The sequence below is a fragment of the Somniosus microcephalus genome, chromosome 1, assembly GCF_052327205.1.
Source record: "Somniosus microcephalus isolate GS21.2 chromosome 1, FLI_Smic_1.0, whole genome shotgun sequence".
In the NCBI taxonomy this organism is placed as follows: Eukaryota; Metazoa; Chordata; class Chondrichthyes; order Squaliformes; family Somniosidae; genus Somniosus; species Somniosus microcephalus.
The window spans coordinates 156,074,584-156,090,466 of record NC_140987.1 but is presented as its reverse complement, the minus strand read 5'-3'; positions in this window follow the sequence as shown (position 1 = coordinate 156,090,466).

Sequence of the window (15,883 nt, the reverse complement as noted above, 5' to 3'; positions counted from 1 at the left end):
CCAGTCTGTGGGTTCAGTGACCTTTGCGATTATTTCTTTCTCTTCCATTTCTTTTAGTTCGGTGTATAATTTTTCTTTTAGGTCGATGGGTATTTTTCTTGGAGCGTGGATGACGGGTTTTACCTCTGGATCTATTGTTATATGGTACTTGAACACCCCGAAGCATCCTACAGTGTCATCAAAACACTCTGGATACATGTCCATCAAATGTTTCGTGTCCATGATTTGTGGACGATTCTCCAGTGGGGTGTTGCTGTCGACTTTCAGTGATGTTTTTGTTAGTTCGTGGTTTACCGAGATTAACCCCAGCTTCTCGCAGCTGTTTAGTCCCAGGATCGCCGGTCCCTCGGAGTCGGTCACATAGAACATGCAGTTGATGTTTCTGCTTTTGTGTGTTCCTTTTATATAGGTTGTTCCGAGTTGTCTGATCTCGCTCCCCCCATACGCTGTCAAGGTGACGTTGTTTGCTTTTAAACATCCTCTTTTCGGGTATCTATCTTTGCCCAAGTTTTCGGGGAAGATCCTCTGGTATAGCCTCAGTGGAAGGATGTTGCTCTGAGCTCCTGTGTCCAACTTTACTTTTAGATTGACAGTTGTGGGCTGTCCTTCGATCCTCTTTTTAATCTGGGTGATAGTGTGCCATTCTTTCTTTGGGGTGCTTTCCACTCTGGACGTTTCGTGTAAGAGAACCTTTATGGTTTCAATGTTCAGAGCTTTGTCGTACCCGCAGTCTTCGTCATCTTGCTCACCCATGGTATGGATTTTGTTTTTCTTTTGCTGGTTCTGCTGCCCACCTCTGCTTTTGGTGTGTAGCCCCTCTCTTTTAGCTCTGCACATCTTTTGCCAGTGGTTTGCTTTACCACACGTGTTGCAGCTTGTTCCATATGCTGGGCATTTTCTTCTGTCTGTGTAGTCGTGTTGTCTTCCGCAGTTTCTACACGTATTCTTCCTGCTGTCATATACTTGTTTTTGTGTGCTGTGCTTTTCGCGCACTGCATCTACTCTGTGATCCGGTTCGGGAGTTGTCCGCACATCAGCCGTATGAGTATTCAGCGTTTTCATCTGTTGTTTTGTGGCTTCGTGAGCCCTCGCTGTATCTATGGCTTCTGATATTCCGAGCTTTTCTTTTCCTATTAGTTCTTTTTGCACTTCTGTATGTGCTGATCCCCATATTAATTGGTCTACCAGCTTTTCTTCTAGTTCCATAAACTTGCATTTGCTGGCTTCGTTTTTTAAACTCGTCAGGAAATTGTCAGCCATTTCACCAGGTTCCTGTCTTAAGCTTTAGAATTTATACCTGTGTATGCAGTGGTTTGATTTAGGCTCGAGATGGTTACTGAACTTTTCGTAAATCTCCGTAGGGTTCATTTTATCCTCTTCGGATAAACTCCAGCTGTTATAGAGATCTAAGCCTTTTTCTCCCGCCCACAGTAGAATGTAGCTGACTTTTTCCTCGTCGGAGGAGCCTTTCAGGAAACTTTTAAATGTAAGCTCGCATTTTTGCTTAAATTTCTGGAAAGCTTCCACAATATCGTCGGCTTCCCAGTTCATGATGGGGAGCATATTCGCGGTCAGTGCATTGGACGCCGCCATTTTAGCTTCCCGCACAATTCGCGGTTACAACGCTGCAGAGTTTACTTTTAAATTTCTTTCTTCAATCTGATATTGTTTTTATTTGCGTAAGTTTTACTCACTTACACCGCTGCCACCATGTTATGTCTTCTAGCGCTCGTAGTGCTTTGTAAAGACGACTCTGGACTCGGTAGTTTGTAATTATAACTACTGTTTTATTTGTGTTGTAATGGCTGCCTGCCGCATGGTGCAGGGTGATATTTTCCGAAGGCCTGTGCGGCGCCTGCGCACTACTTTCCCAGCATCGTAGTGCTACTACACTTGATTTGAGTGTTAGTACACTTGTACAATGTAGTCCCAACATAACTATGTAACAGTCACACACCAGCTGCACATTTAATTGAGTGGTACGCTTTGTGGTTACGGTACAGCTCACCATTGAGATGCGGCACTCGCAAAGCCACATGTCTGCAATCGATGGCACCCTGCACCATATTATTCTGGCAAAGGCACATGCGCACTCCTCCTGCTTCTCTGTTTAGAGAGATGACAATGAAATCCCCTCTCCTAGCATACAGACCCTCTGTGACCACTTGGATGCAGCGATGGATGGCGAACTGCAAGATGTTTGCTATGTCACCTCTTCCAGCCTGGAATGATCCGCTGGTGAAAAAATTCAGGACCACGGTCACCTTGAGGGCAATAGGCAGTGCCCTCCTCGCCCTGCTCTGAGGCTGCAGGTCTGGTTCCAAGAGGTGGCAGAGTTCAGTGACCTCCTGCTTGGTGAAGCGGAGCTGACGAACACACTGCTCCTGGCTCAGATGCAGGTAGGAGATGTGATTCCTGAAGACCCTATGTGGGTAAGGCCTCCTGCTGAGAGCCCTCCTCCCCCTCCTCTTCCTCCTCCTCCCTCTGTGAGCAGCTTGTCTTCTTTGCTGCCTCTGCTCCATTTCCCTGTCACCGTGAGGGGGACTGCAAGAAGAGCCGCATGACTGGAAGCAAGTGGTGTAGTCAGAGGCTTTCTAGTAGCAGCCAACTCCTTCCCAATGTCCAGCAGCACTCCCTGCAAACTTTAACAATGTTTTAATTGTCTTCCAGCAACCCAGTACTCCTACATCTCTGCAAGAGCCAGTACAAAAGCAATAATCAACTTGCCTGCAAGTTGGATGTATCCCTTTAAATAGTGCTGGTGGGAGGTCCCTTGTGCATTCAGCTGTGCGTGTTTAGGAGATGGCATTGAATGGAGGGGCAATGTCAAAAATGGCTGCTTCTGCATCAAATCAGCATTACATGCTGATTGAAGTCACGATCTGCCTACTCTGCATAATGCCGGTGCACTCACATACCGCCTATGCTATCGCCCTCACCAAGATGGCGAACTGCATGGGCCACACTGGAAGTGTGCAGAAGCGAGGCGGACGCCATTTTTTTTTTAAACCAACCATAACTACCGGCGCTAAGGTGACAACTTTCATGGCCCTTGTCTTTTGTGTGCAAAAGAGAGTCTTCCATGGGTCATTCACAGCAATGATTGCAAACAGCAACCCTCATCCTGGAGGATACCGTCAATGAACTTGAGGAGGTAATACTGTGTAACAGGATAAAAGTGAAGATGAGTAAGTGATGGTGCTGGAATAAAAGCAGGAATCTGATGCCTGGATGAAAAGAACTAAATATTGTCTGGGGAATCACTGGAATGACAATTGCAAGCTCCAGTGAGAGGCCCAATCCCAGTTTGGAGCTCGCAATACATATTAAATCACAATCACATGGCTGACATCACATTTAGAAAATGGAGCAGTGTGGTGACATTGAGTAACTGTGTCATGCTGTTGTTGTTTTTATAAACTGGAGCTTTTTGGGTAATTTTATGAGTCCATGCTCCTGGCAAGCAGCTTCACCCACTGGCAGCACATTTTGGAAAATGTAGCTAGTACACACCCAAATTACATATTAAATACCTGGAGCTTGAACTTATAACATTACACTCCAAGCTCCAGCGCAACCATTTACCTGAGCTCCTTAGTATCTGAAAAATAATGAATGCGCTAGTCCCAGCTCCATAATGTCAGGGAAGCTGCCCTATAATATTGTAGAGGTTTCACTTACACTATAGTGGAGCAGCTAAGCTCTTAAATTGTGCATTTTATAAAAATAGCACTAAATTTTGCACACTGATATTTTACTGCTAGTGATTATTTTCTGATATAGGGCTCCCATTAAAATGTTCAGTTACTAATAAGTGCTTCCCAACAGTGGTCCATTAAAGTTTAACTATTGCTTCTGGAGGCCTGGGAAAGAATATGATAAAACAAGTAGATTTACTTTGCTTTGCAATTATTTGTTTAAGCTTACTGAGCAATGGATCTAAATAAAGTTCTTCCAAGTATTTAAGATTTAATTAAAGGCAAATGTATTTTCAGTATGCTGGCTTTTTTGCTATGCGACAGGCCTATGTAGACAAACATGCACATTATAGCATACAGTCTCTAAGCATGTTTGTCTATTTAGGCTTGTCTGCTGGTGGTAGGGAACCTTGCCAGCCTCCAGCATATGTTGGAAAATCACAGGCAGCACAACCCATGATTTGCTGATATGTGCTGGCAGCAAATTATTTTGAAATATACTCCCTATCTCCTCATCTACAACAACATACATTTATATAGCTCCTTTAACATCCTAAGGTGCTTCACAGAACTAGGTGAAGAAAATCTAACTCATAACTGAAGCTGAAACAAATGAACATTACAAGATGTAAATATCTACCATGCAGAAATTACAGCTCCATATTAAAGTAAATTTCACAAATTTGAACGTTTAACACAAAACTTTCCCTGCTGGAAGCACATATTCAAGTGAGGAGGTCAGCAGGCCCTGCAGGATTTTCTCTCTGTCAGGAATAAAGAGTCAAAACAAGCCCTTCCTGATTAATGGCTCTTTTGGTGTGCTACAGAAGTGCTGCCTTGCTTGGAGAAATGGCCTCAGAAGTGTGTGCTGTTTGTGACAAGCTTCCTCCTGATTTGCTTAACCTCAATCACAACACTCGCCATGTCAAATACCTCCAGCCACCTAAGAACATAAGAACATAAGAAATAGAAGCAGGAGTAGGCCATTTGGCCCCTTGAGCCTGCTCCGTCATTTAATAAGATCATGGCTGATCTGATCTTGGCCTGAACTCCACTTTCCTGCCCGCTCCCCATCACCCTTGACTCCCCTGTTTTTCATAATCTGTCTATCTCCGCCTTGACTGTATTCAATGACTCAGTCTCCACAGCTCTCTGGGGTAGAGAATTCCAAAGATACACGACCCTCTGAGAGAAGAAATTCCTCCTCATCTCCATTTTAAATGGGCGACCCCTTATTCTGAAACTATGCCCCCTAGTTCTAGATTCCCCCACGAGGGGAAACATCCTCTCAGCATCTACCCTGTCAAGCCCCCTCAGAATCTAATGGGGGGAAAAATTGGGTTCCTTTGTGCCTCCCATTAGCGCCCAGGTGCGCCGCCGCCCGCGAAATTCAGCGGGAGGTTAGCGCTAACTGGTAGCACCCCGCGGCGCTGCGTAGCCGGCGATGACGTCATCACCGTGCGCAGCGCCCCACTCGCGACCTTCGGGTGCGCCCCCTGACTTACCGCCGGACGCTAGGTCTGACGGGGTCAGGGGAGCCTTCCTGTGGCCGGGGAGGCGCTATTTAAACGACCTACCTGGGCTTCCATCCCCGGCCTCCTGAACGGCGCCCCCCGCGGAGTGCCGGCTGCACTCCAAGAGCCCGGCACTTCTCCTGAGTGCCAGGCTCTTTTGCCAGTACTCCCGATCCCCGAGGACCCAGCTGGGCCCTGAGTCGCGCTGCGCAAAGCCCCTCCCCTTTAAGAAGTGTAGGGTTCTCAAAATTCCCACATTCCCCAAAAGCTATGGATAAAGAGACCCTGTATGAACAAGTTGTTAAAAAGGGGTACCCAAAATGGCTTCTGCAACCTCATGACCAAAAGTACAGGATTTTAAAAGCAAGGCCCTGCAGAAAAGGCAGGCACTTTTTCAAACCTGAAATGAAACTTAAAATGCATGAATCTGTGAAGAGACTTTGTGGAGCCAGACAGCTAAAGCAAACACAGAATATGCATTCACTCACCTTGAAACAGATCAAGTTAGAATGGGCCTCAATCGAGGCCATTAGGTTACTGCATATATAATTGGTAACAGCTCACAGGTAGCTGCCAATTCAGGAAACCCGATTAAGTTTCATAAATAACAAACAGCCAGGACATCGAAACCATTAAACACAGGGACAACCATTCCAGAAGTCATTAAAGTAAATGGCTGTAATCATTTTAAACGAGCCCGCCAAAAGTTAGACAAAGGACTGACCTGATTTGGCACGCAGATAAGGAATGAAGAATCGGGTATAATTGTAGGCCCATCAGTAGTAATCCTCGCTTAGCTCTCTTGCTCTGGCCGCTTATCGTTTGGCATTTGGCCTGCTGCCTCTCGTTCTCATGCCCTGGCCTCATGGCGGGCTCTCTTCTCGCTCCCCATGCCACTCAACACCCAGGACGCCCATTACTACACCGAGGGCCCAACGCAGGAGAACGAGACCCGAGTTCAAAACCACACAGGACACACAGGCCACAAACGGGTAGACGAGATGAGACGAGACGAAGAATACGGTAAACCGATAAAGGCAGAGAAGGGCAGCGGAAAGATGCGTTGGGGGACAAACGCCTAGTTACAAGCTGGCGTTTGGTGAATAAGTTGGTGTTACATGCATGGACAGTAAAACCCCAATTTAAGAATATGCTGATGTTCGAAGAATGGGTAGCAAAATCAAGACAAACGGCCTAGTTATAAGCTGGCGTTTGTTACACGGACAGTAATAGCCCAGTTGAAGAATAAGCTGGTGTTCGAAGCTTGGGTAGGAAAATCATTAAACGGTAAAGACCGCCAACCGACCCCCGACCGCAGCAATACCGTCGGCGACCGCCCGAAGAAGAAGAAGGCCCATCGCGATGAAGTACTCGACGAAGATGTTGAGGGAAGAAAAGGAGGGTGCTTCGCACAAACAACTTCAGCGCCGCGCCCTGTGACCACGTGGTGACGAGATACCCCAAAAGGACAGAAAGAGCGAACCTCAAAACCCCACCAGCTAAAGCAACAGGTTTCGAATTGGTGAGCATGAATTCCTGCCTCTCATAGCTTAATCTAGTTAGGTATAGGGGGTGGGATAAGGATAAGGGGATTTTTAATGTATTTGTTTCCCTCGATGTGCCATGTGTTCCCCATTCCCATATAAGTGTATTAACTGTTTATGCCTGTAAATATACCAGTAATTCTCAGTAGTATTGTGTTTTATTCAGCCTTTTAATAAAATTTTGGTTTTCTTGCACCAAACCACTGGTCTGCTCGATTTTCTGTATCGCCACCTGTACCTAAGTCCGGTGTCTAGAACCCAGGGGTGTGGGAGCGATTCGAGCTGCTCAGAAACAGTCAAGGTGAAGCTGACTGGGCACACGCCACAGCACACCCTACAGAAATGGTGACCGCGGCAGGACACCAGCAACAGGGGTGCGATGCAGTAGACAATGGTTCAGATGAGCAAACCATGATGGAGGAAAGGATTTCTGATTATGTGTTTAGTAAGGTGAATATCACAAAGAAGTGGATCACCACTCTGTTAAAGGCTGGGCATCCGGTAAATGCAGCAGCTAAATGGACAGAAGGGAAGGAGCACAAGAAATCCCTAGAGAAGGCAGTCTGGCTGATGTGCTTCAAAAAGCAGGTCCAGCTTCTGGACAGACTCGTTGCAGCACAGGCAGCCGAGTTAAAGGAGTCAGCCCTGGAGATCCAGGAAAAGGCTCTAGCAGGGGAGAAGTGACTGGGGGCATTGCAGGCCCTGAATCAGGAAAGGGTACATTTAATGGGAGAACATAAGGCCAAGTTGGAATAACTACAGTACCAGGTCACCGAAGCCAAGGGTAATGAGTTGAGGTTGCGGGAAAAGAACGCCCGCCTAGCGAGACAAGTAAGGGAACAGGAGGAGAAATTAAAAGAGGTAAAGGCAGCTTACAAGTTAGGGAGCGAACAGGGGTTTGAAGACGCAGATCATGGCCCCTGCAAGGAACAGATAGAAAATCTGAGCCTGGCCCTAGGGAAGGCAAAAGGCATGGTGTGCCTCATAAGCTCGAAGGTAGGCCAGGCAGATTTTATAGGGAATGAGGGAAGTACGGTTCAAACATCACTGGTAGTGCCGAGGGACGACCCGGTTGAGGAACAGGAGGTCTCACGACCGCCACCCGTAGCGCCAGGTTTTAGCGAGGTCTGGCAGCAAGGGGGGGCGGAGTCAGGGGTGGGAGCGGAGGTGGAACAACCCCCGCCAGAGAGGCCAGAGCCGGGGCCGATGTGCCCGGCCCAGCATCGGAGGTTCGGCCCAACCATCAATGGCGACGACGATGGATCCCTCCAAAACCAGTTCGTGTTACCCTATAGCACCCAACAGCTTAGGGCTATGGTGAGCCATATCCCAAAGCTCTCCGAAAAGGGAGACCCCTCGATCCACTTCAGGGAAGTAGAGCAGGCAGCCAGCGTCAACGACTGCGATGGTGCTGAGCAGGCCAAAATGCTGCTATTCTCCCTGGAGAGTAGGCTCCTCCAATCCCTCGCTGACGAGTGTAAGAAGGGGCAGTGCGTGTATGAGGAGCTCAGGAATGAAGTTCTGGAGGCCATGGGGATGAATGAGGGAAGTCCTTTCTCCTGTGTGGAGAAGACCGTCCAGCTCACAGGGGAAACCCCGCAGGCTTTCGCGGACAGGTTATGGCCAGTTTATAGGAGTGTCTGTCCTGGGGCACCTAACCGGGCATTCCTGAACCAGGGTCAGCTGGCCCATTGGCTCTGTTGCCTGGTGGCAAGCAGCTTTCCACAGGTCCGGGACAAGGCGGAAGTTTAGTTCGACCCCAAGAATCCCCAGACCACCAAACTTACGGTGATCAGACAGTTGACCCTAGCCTATAAGAACGGTAGGGGAACAGATGCACACCCACCTAAGGGGAAGGTGCATGAGGTAAAACCCGGACAGGGTAGGAAGGAGTGGCATCAGGAAGGGAATAATCCTTCTAGCACGAAGATGAATTGCTACTGGTGTGGGAAGGACGGCCACTGGAGGAAGGAGTGCAAAAACCATTGGAAAGATAACAAGGGAAAGAATTCCACAGCTCCAGCCCAAAAGGCAGAGACAGGAATCCGTCCCGCCGTGGTTGAGTCATTTTTGGACACCATGAGGTCCTTATTGACTGGCCACGGGAGAGTAGCAGCTGCTACCGGTGCTCTGACCCCATCAGCCCCATCCAACACACAGCCCTGACTAGAGCCAGCGCAGCCTGTTTACCTGTGTTCCCTTCGGTACGATGAATGGAAGAGACCCCTCATAAAGATGGAGGTAGAAAGGGTGAAGGGGACCAATGTGTTGGACACGGGGGCATCATGCACCGTGGTCCATTCAGCTAACCCCACTACCTCGCCTCCATCTAATGGGGTCCCATACAGTCTGTCGGGATTCACAGGACAGCTCATTTTCCATCCCGCTCGCCATTCGGTTAGGACCACTCCGCCCCAAGTGGACCTGTGTCCTGATGAAATGGGAAGTGGAGGGTGGAAGAGGGGTCCTAGGAGCCAATTTTATTGTAGGCCACGGGATCCTGGTAGATTTAAGGAATCATTGCCTATGGGAGGCAAGTACAGGAAAGGACGGCGAGGTAGTACTGATCCCAGGGAAAGAAGGGAAGGGGACCCTGTGCACCATGAAGCCCAAAGAGGGTTATAACATCGAGCTCATGGTCAGTAACACCCCGAAAGAGTTCCAGGCATTTGTGCGCGCCCTCCTAGCCACATTTGCCACACACAAACACAACTGCGGGAGGGTCAATGGGTTTGAGGTCAGCGTAGGCGGGGACCCCATGGCCCGACCACAGAAACAGTATAACTTCCCCAGGGAAGCGGAGCCAGACATGGAAGCAGCCATGTCCTCCTTAGTACAGCAGGGAGTTCTGAGGCCGATAGCCACCCACGTAAACTCTCCACTGTGGCCGGTTAGAAAGCCGGACAATTCCTGGAGGGCCACGGTGGACTATCGGGTGCTCAACAGCAACATTCCAGCCTGTGCACCCACGGTAGCAGCAGTTGCTGACCTGATAGGAAGTATCCCAGCATCCGCGACTGTTGTGTATGTACCTTTAAGGGAATAACTGGTCTCAGACTGCAGTACCGGCAGTGACCACACCTGTATAAAAGGCCCTAGCAGGCTTCTGTAGTTTCAGTTTCCAGGTTGTCTCCATTCAGTAAAGACTTGTTATAATCAACTCCTGCAGTCCGTGTCTCAATTATACACGGACATAATACTGGCGACGAGTAAGAAACAAACGTACCTGCAACTCGGCAGCACCTCAGACGACGTTATTGAAGGTCGAAGTCAGAAGAAAGAAAAAAAAAATAATCCAAAGAAACTCGAGAAACGGGCGTCGACCGTGGGCAACCGCCCTCCAAATCATCGAATTGAAAAGTGCAGGAGAGACTGTCGAGAGCCAGGCTTGGTCTCCAGTCTGTGGTTTCCCAGCTAATCGGGCTGGTGGCAGGTAGTGCACTGATCCTTCCTGGGCTGCGGCGGGCTAGAGCTCGATCGGGTGGCTCTGCAACGGGGCCGGGCAGCGAGTCAGGAAGCAAAGAGAGAGAGAGAGGGTGGAGCACACAGGGCGCGGCCGGTGCTTCAAAGCCGGGCAGCGTTCGGACCTAAGAAGAGGGAGGGAAGTGTCCCAGAGGGTCCGCTCCACGACGGGAACGGTTCTTCAATTAACGGAGCAAATATTGAAGCGCGATAGAAAAATAAAAATACCGCGGAGAGTGGCGTTGGCAGCAGCGATCGGGGAGGCGCAAAGACCATAGGGCGTCGCCATTACAGGATAGTAAAATAAATATAATCACCAGCAACAGTGTTGGCAGCTGCGGCAGCGGCGGGAAAGCACGGGTGGTGCCATCTTAACTCGGCGAGGAAGAAGGAAAAGCGCGGGAGGCGCCATTTTGATCCATCGGGGACGAAGGCAAAGCGCGGGAGACGCCATCTTAGATTTTCAAGATGCCAAAGACTGGCAATATCACTGCCTTCGATAATGCAATAGAAGACTGGACCACGTATGTAGAAAGAGTCGAGGTATAGTGCGAGGCAAACGAAATAGCCGATGAGAAAAAGGCATCGGTATTGCTAAATTTAATGGGCGCAAGAACGTACGGCCTATTGCAGGACCTGATTACTCCAGCCAAACCGAAGGCGAAGAGTTTTAACGAAATTGTTGCTATCCTACAGGAACACCTAAATCCTACACCGCTGCTGATAGCAGAAAGATTTAAATTCCACAGGAGAAAGCAGCATAAAAATGAGAGCAATGCTGATTACCTTACGGAACTACGCAAGCTATCAAAGCACTGCCAGTTCGGCGCAGGACTGGCAGATACCTTACGGGACAAATTTGTCTGTGGACCCAGAAGAGGTTACTCTCAGAGAAAGAGCTGATGCTAGATAAGGCTTTCAGCGTGGCAGTATCGTACGAAGCAGCAGCAAGGGGAGCTGCGGAAATACAACAAAAGCCACAGGAATACGGCACCCACGAAATGACACGGGGATTTGCAAAATGTTATTGCTGCGGCAGAACAAACCATGACCAGAAGGACTGCTGGTCCAAGGACAAAATATGCAGGCAATGCGGAAAGATGGGACACATTGCACGAGTTTGCAGGTCTGGGAAGAAGACCAACGACAACAAAAAGGCTACTAAGGAACCATACAGGAAAGTACAAAAGATGAGGGACAGTAGTTCCAAAGACCAGATGAGCGATAGTGAATCCAGGAACAAGAGACTAAGCTGTCTCAAACTTCACAACGTAATCGCAAAAGAGGATCACCAAACCATTTGGGTCACCCTCACGATAGCAGGGTCCCAAGTCAAAATGGAATTGGATACAGGATCAGCTCTAACCATCATGAATCGACGAGAATACGAGCGGCTATTCTCACACATACCCTTGAGAGAGACATCCATTGTCTTGAGGACGTATACGGGGCAAAAAGTATACCCCAGAGGAAAAATAAGGGTGCCTGTCGAATACAACGGCAAGAAAATACGGAAATTGTATCTCTACATTCTGCAAGATGGTGGGCCACCGTTATTGGGATGTGAATGGATCAGAAAGATAAGTTTAGACTGGCACTCCATTCAGGCACTGACGGTGGCTGGTAAAAAGAATGACGACGTCACTCCTGGATGATTGTCAACAATCTTAGCTGACGCCAAAGAGGTATTTCAACAAGAACTGGGCACTCTTAAAGGCGTAACCGCCTCGATAAAAATAGAGGAGAATGCAATTCCCAAGTTTTTCAAAGCAAGATCGGTACCATATGCAATTCGCCCAGCCATCGAGGCAGAGCTGGAGAATCTGGAGAATGCAGGCGTGCTATCTAAGGTAGACTGGAGTGAGTGGGCGACATCGTTCCTGTCATGAAGAAAACGTTAAACAATAAGTCTGAGGAGCCAAGGAAGGTTCGCATCTGTGGGGACTTCAAGGTGACAGTGAAGCCAGTCCTTCAGACAGAACAATATCCTCTTCCAAGGATAGAAGATATCTTCGCCTCACTATCTGGAGGGAAGCGTTTTACAAAAATTGACCTAGCACAAGCATATTTGCAGATGGAGGTTGAAGAATCCTCTAGGAAGTATCTCACGATAAACACTCACAAAGGTCTTTACCAGTATAATCGACTGGTATTCGGAGTAGCATCAGCTCCGGCGATATGGCAAAGAGCGAAGGAACAAGTCCTGCAAGGGATTCCGGGGACTCAGTGTTACTTGGACGACATCCTAGTGACAGGTGAAGATGACAGTGAACACCTTGCCAACCTAGAGCAGGTGCTCACTAGGCTACGTGAACATGGGCTACGAGCCAATCGCCCCAAGTATGAGTTTTTTAAGAAACAGATATCGTATTGTGGCCATGTGATTGATGAAGAGGGGTTGCATAAGTCCCCTGACAAAATTGAAGTGGTAGTTAAGGCTCCAGCGCCTGAAAATGTGTCACAACTGAGGTCATTCCTTGGATTGGTGAATTACTACCATAACTTTTTGCCGAATTTGTCCACTATTCTGCATCCACTGAACGCCCGACTATGAACGGGAGTAGCTTGGAAATGGAGCGATGAATGTAAGCGGGCCTTTCAGAAGAGTAAGGACCTAATCACTTCAGAAGTATTGGCTCACTACAACCCATCACTACCGATAAGACTGGCGTGTGATGCGTCTCCCTACGGCATTGGGGCGGTACTGTCACATAAATTCCTTGATGGTTCAGAGAGGCCGATAGCTTTTGCGTCACGCTCGTTAACTTCAGCCGAGCGTAACTACGCCCAGATTGACAGAGAGGCCCTCAGCCTGGCATGGGGGGTGAAGAAGTTCAATTACTACCTGCACGGTCGGAAATTTACTCTACTAACTGATCATCAACCTCTCGTCTCCATTTTCAACCCTCAGAAGGGCGTACCGATAATGACGGCACAACGGCTACAGAGGTGGTCCCTTTTCCTAGGGGCACACCAATATGACATCGAGTACAAAGGAACTAAACAGCATGGGAATGCTGATGGATTGTCGCGCCTACCGTTGCTGATGGTGGAAGAAGAACTGGCAGTGGATCCAGTGGAGTTATTCCACTCGACTATAGTCGAATGTCTCCCTGTGACGAATGCAAACATAGAAAAGGAAACACGAAATGACCCAACACTCTCTTGGGTCTATGATTTAACGGTGAAGGGATGGCCAACACATGGCGAACCACTACTGCCAGCATTCTCGCCGAGAAGAGAACAGCTGTCAGTGTGCAGAGGAACCTTGATGTGTGGATCCAGAGTAGTAATTCCACCCAAATTGAAGGATAGAGTGCTCAATGAGCTTCATGAGGGTCATCTGGGAGGGGTAAAAATGAAGAACTTAGCCAGAGCATTTGTGTGGTGGCCGGGAATCGATAGAGAAATCGAAGCGATGACCAAGAGCTGTACACGATGCCAGAAGGTCCAAAACGCCCCACCACAAGCCCCTCTACATCCATGGGAGTGGCCCTCATCTCCATGGCAAAGGGTGCACATTGATTTTGCTGGTCCCTTTATGGACTCGATGTTTTTAATTGCGGTGGATGCACATTCAAAGTGGCCAGAGGTAATAAAAGTGTCCTCAACCACCACAGAAAAAACTATCACAGTCTTACGAACCATATTCGCCAGGAATGGGCTGCCTGAACAGATTTGCTCTGACAATGGACCACAGTTTGTGTCTGAAGAGTTCCGGAGGTTCTTAAAGAACAATGGTGTTAAGCATTACACACCCGCCCCATATCATCCAGCCACTAATGGATTGGCCGAGAGGTTTGTTCAAACATTCAAGAAGGCTATCAAGGCAATGTGTAATGAAGATATACCCCTACAACACAAGGTGGATAACCTCTTGTTTGCCTACCGGAATGAGACACATGCGGTCACCAACCAAACTCCAGCCATGATGTTCTTCAATCAAAGACTACGATGCCGCTTGGATTTGGTTAAGCCAAACGTCAGAAGAGATGTGGAGGACAGGCAGTTTCAGAATATGAATGAAAGGCCGACCAGGAGTTTTAAGATAGGTCAACCAGTTTTGGCCCGGGATTACCGCACAGAGAAATGGCAGCCAGGAACGATCTGCACACGGCAAGGACCTCTAATGTATACCGTGGACGTTGGAGAGAGCATTGTAAGACGCCATGCTGACCAGATTCTAGAGTCACTGGAGAACGGCAACTCCACACCACGATCTGATACACCTGGCGATGAAACCGAAGTACCAATTGCATCTACCGCAGAATCGGTGATATTGGAAGCAGACGAACCAAACAACGACATTGATCCCGACTCAACCTTGCCAGAAGAACCTGATATCCCAAAGAGGTGTTATCCAGACAGAATCAGGAAGCCTCCTCAAAGACTGAACTTATAATTGCTTTACTTCAACCAATGTATCTAGCAACCGTAATTGTAATTGTAATTAGTTATCATTTAGTTGTTAAATGAATGTTATGTACTGTTTATCTAAAAGGGGAGGAATTGTTGTGTATGTACCTTAAAGGGAATAACTGGTCTCAGACTGCAGTACCGGCAGTGGCCACCCCTGTATAAAAGGCCCTAGCAGGCTTCTGTAGTTTCAGTTTCCAGGTTGTCTCCATTCAGTAAAGAATTGTTATAATCAACTCCTGCAGTCCGTGTCTCAATTATACACGGACATAATAGCGACCATGTTCACGGTGCTGGATATTTCCAACGTGTTTTGGTCCATCCCTTTAAGGAGGGAGGATCAGTACAAGTTTGACTTTACGTTTAAAGGGCAACAGTACACGTGGAACTGTTTGCCTCAGGGCTTCCACAACAGCCCCAGCATTTTCCACCAGTGCATGGCGAACAGTTTAAAGGGTTTCAGCTAGCCCAGACAGTTGGTGCATTACGTGGATGACCTGCTCCTCTTCACCGATTCGAGAGAGGAGCGTGGCCCACTACTGGCCGAACTGCTGGAGCTGCTCAGGCAGGAGGGTTTTAAAGTAAACCAAAGAAATTGCAGATCGGCCAGCAGGAGGTGAAATTCCTGGGCCTGACCGTACGTGCTGGGGAAAGGGCCATAGATAAGGCTAGGAGGGAGGCGGTACAGGAGTTACCCGTCCCCAACACAGTTACGGGTGTGAGGTCATTTATAGGGCTAACCGGGTACTGCAGAGACTTCATTGAAGACTATGCAGCCACAGCAGCCCCTCTGCTCCGACTCCTACACAAGGGAGTGGAGTGGGTTTGGGATGAGGGTTGCCAGGCAGCATTTGTCAGGCTCAAGGAAGATCTGCAGACCGCACCAGCTCTAGGGGCCATAGATGGGGGGAAAGAGTTCTTCCTGGAGGTAGCAGCCAGCGGGGATAGCCTGAGTGCTGCGCTGCTCCAAGAGCGGCACGGTAGGCTAAGGCCGGTGATCTACTCCTCCAGGATACTCACGGAGGTGGAGAGGAGCTACTCCAACTGTGAGCGGCACCTCTTGGCCACACAATCGGATGTGAAAAGATCGCTGATCTTCACAGTCACCTCTCCCATCACCCTCCTCACTCATCACACACACACCCAGATGCTTCTGGATGGGAGGATCAAGGATGGAACGGTGAGCAGTGCCCGCATTGCTCGCTGGACCCTGCTCCTCTCACAGATGGACCTTAAAGTGAAGGGTCTC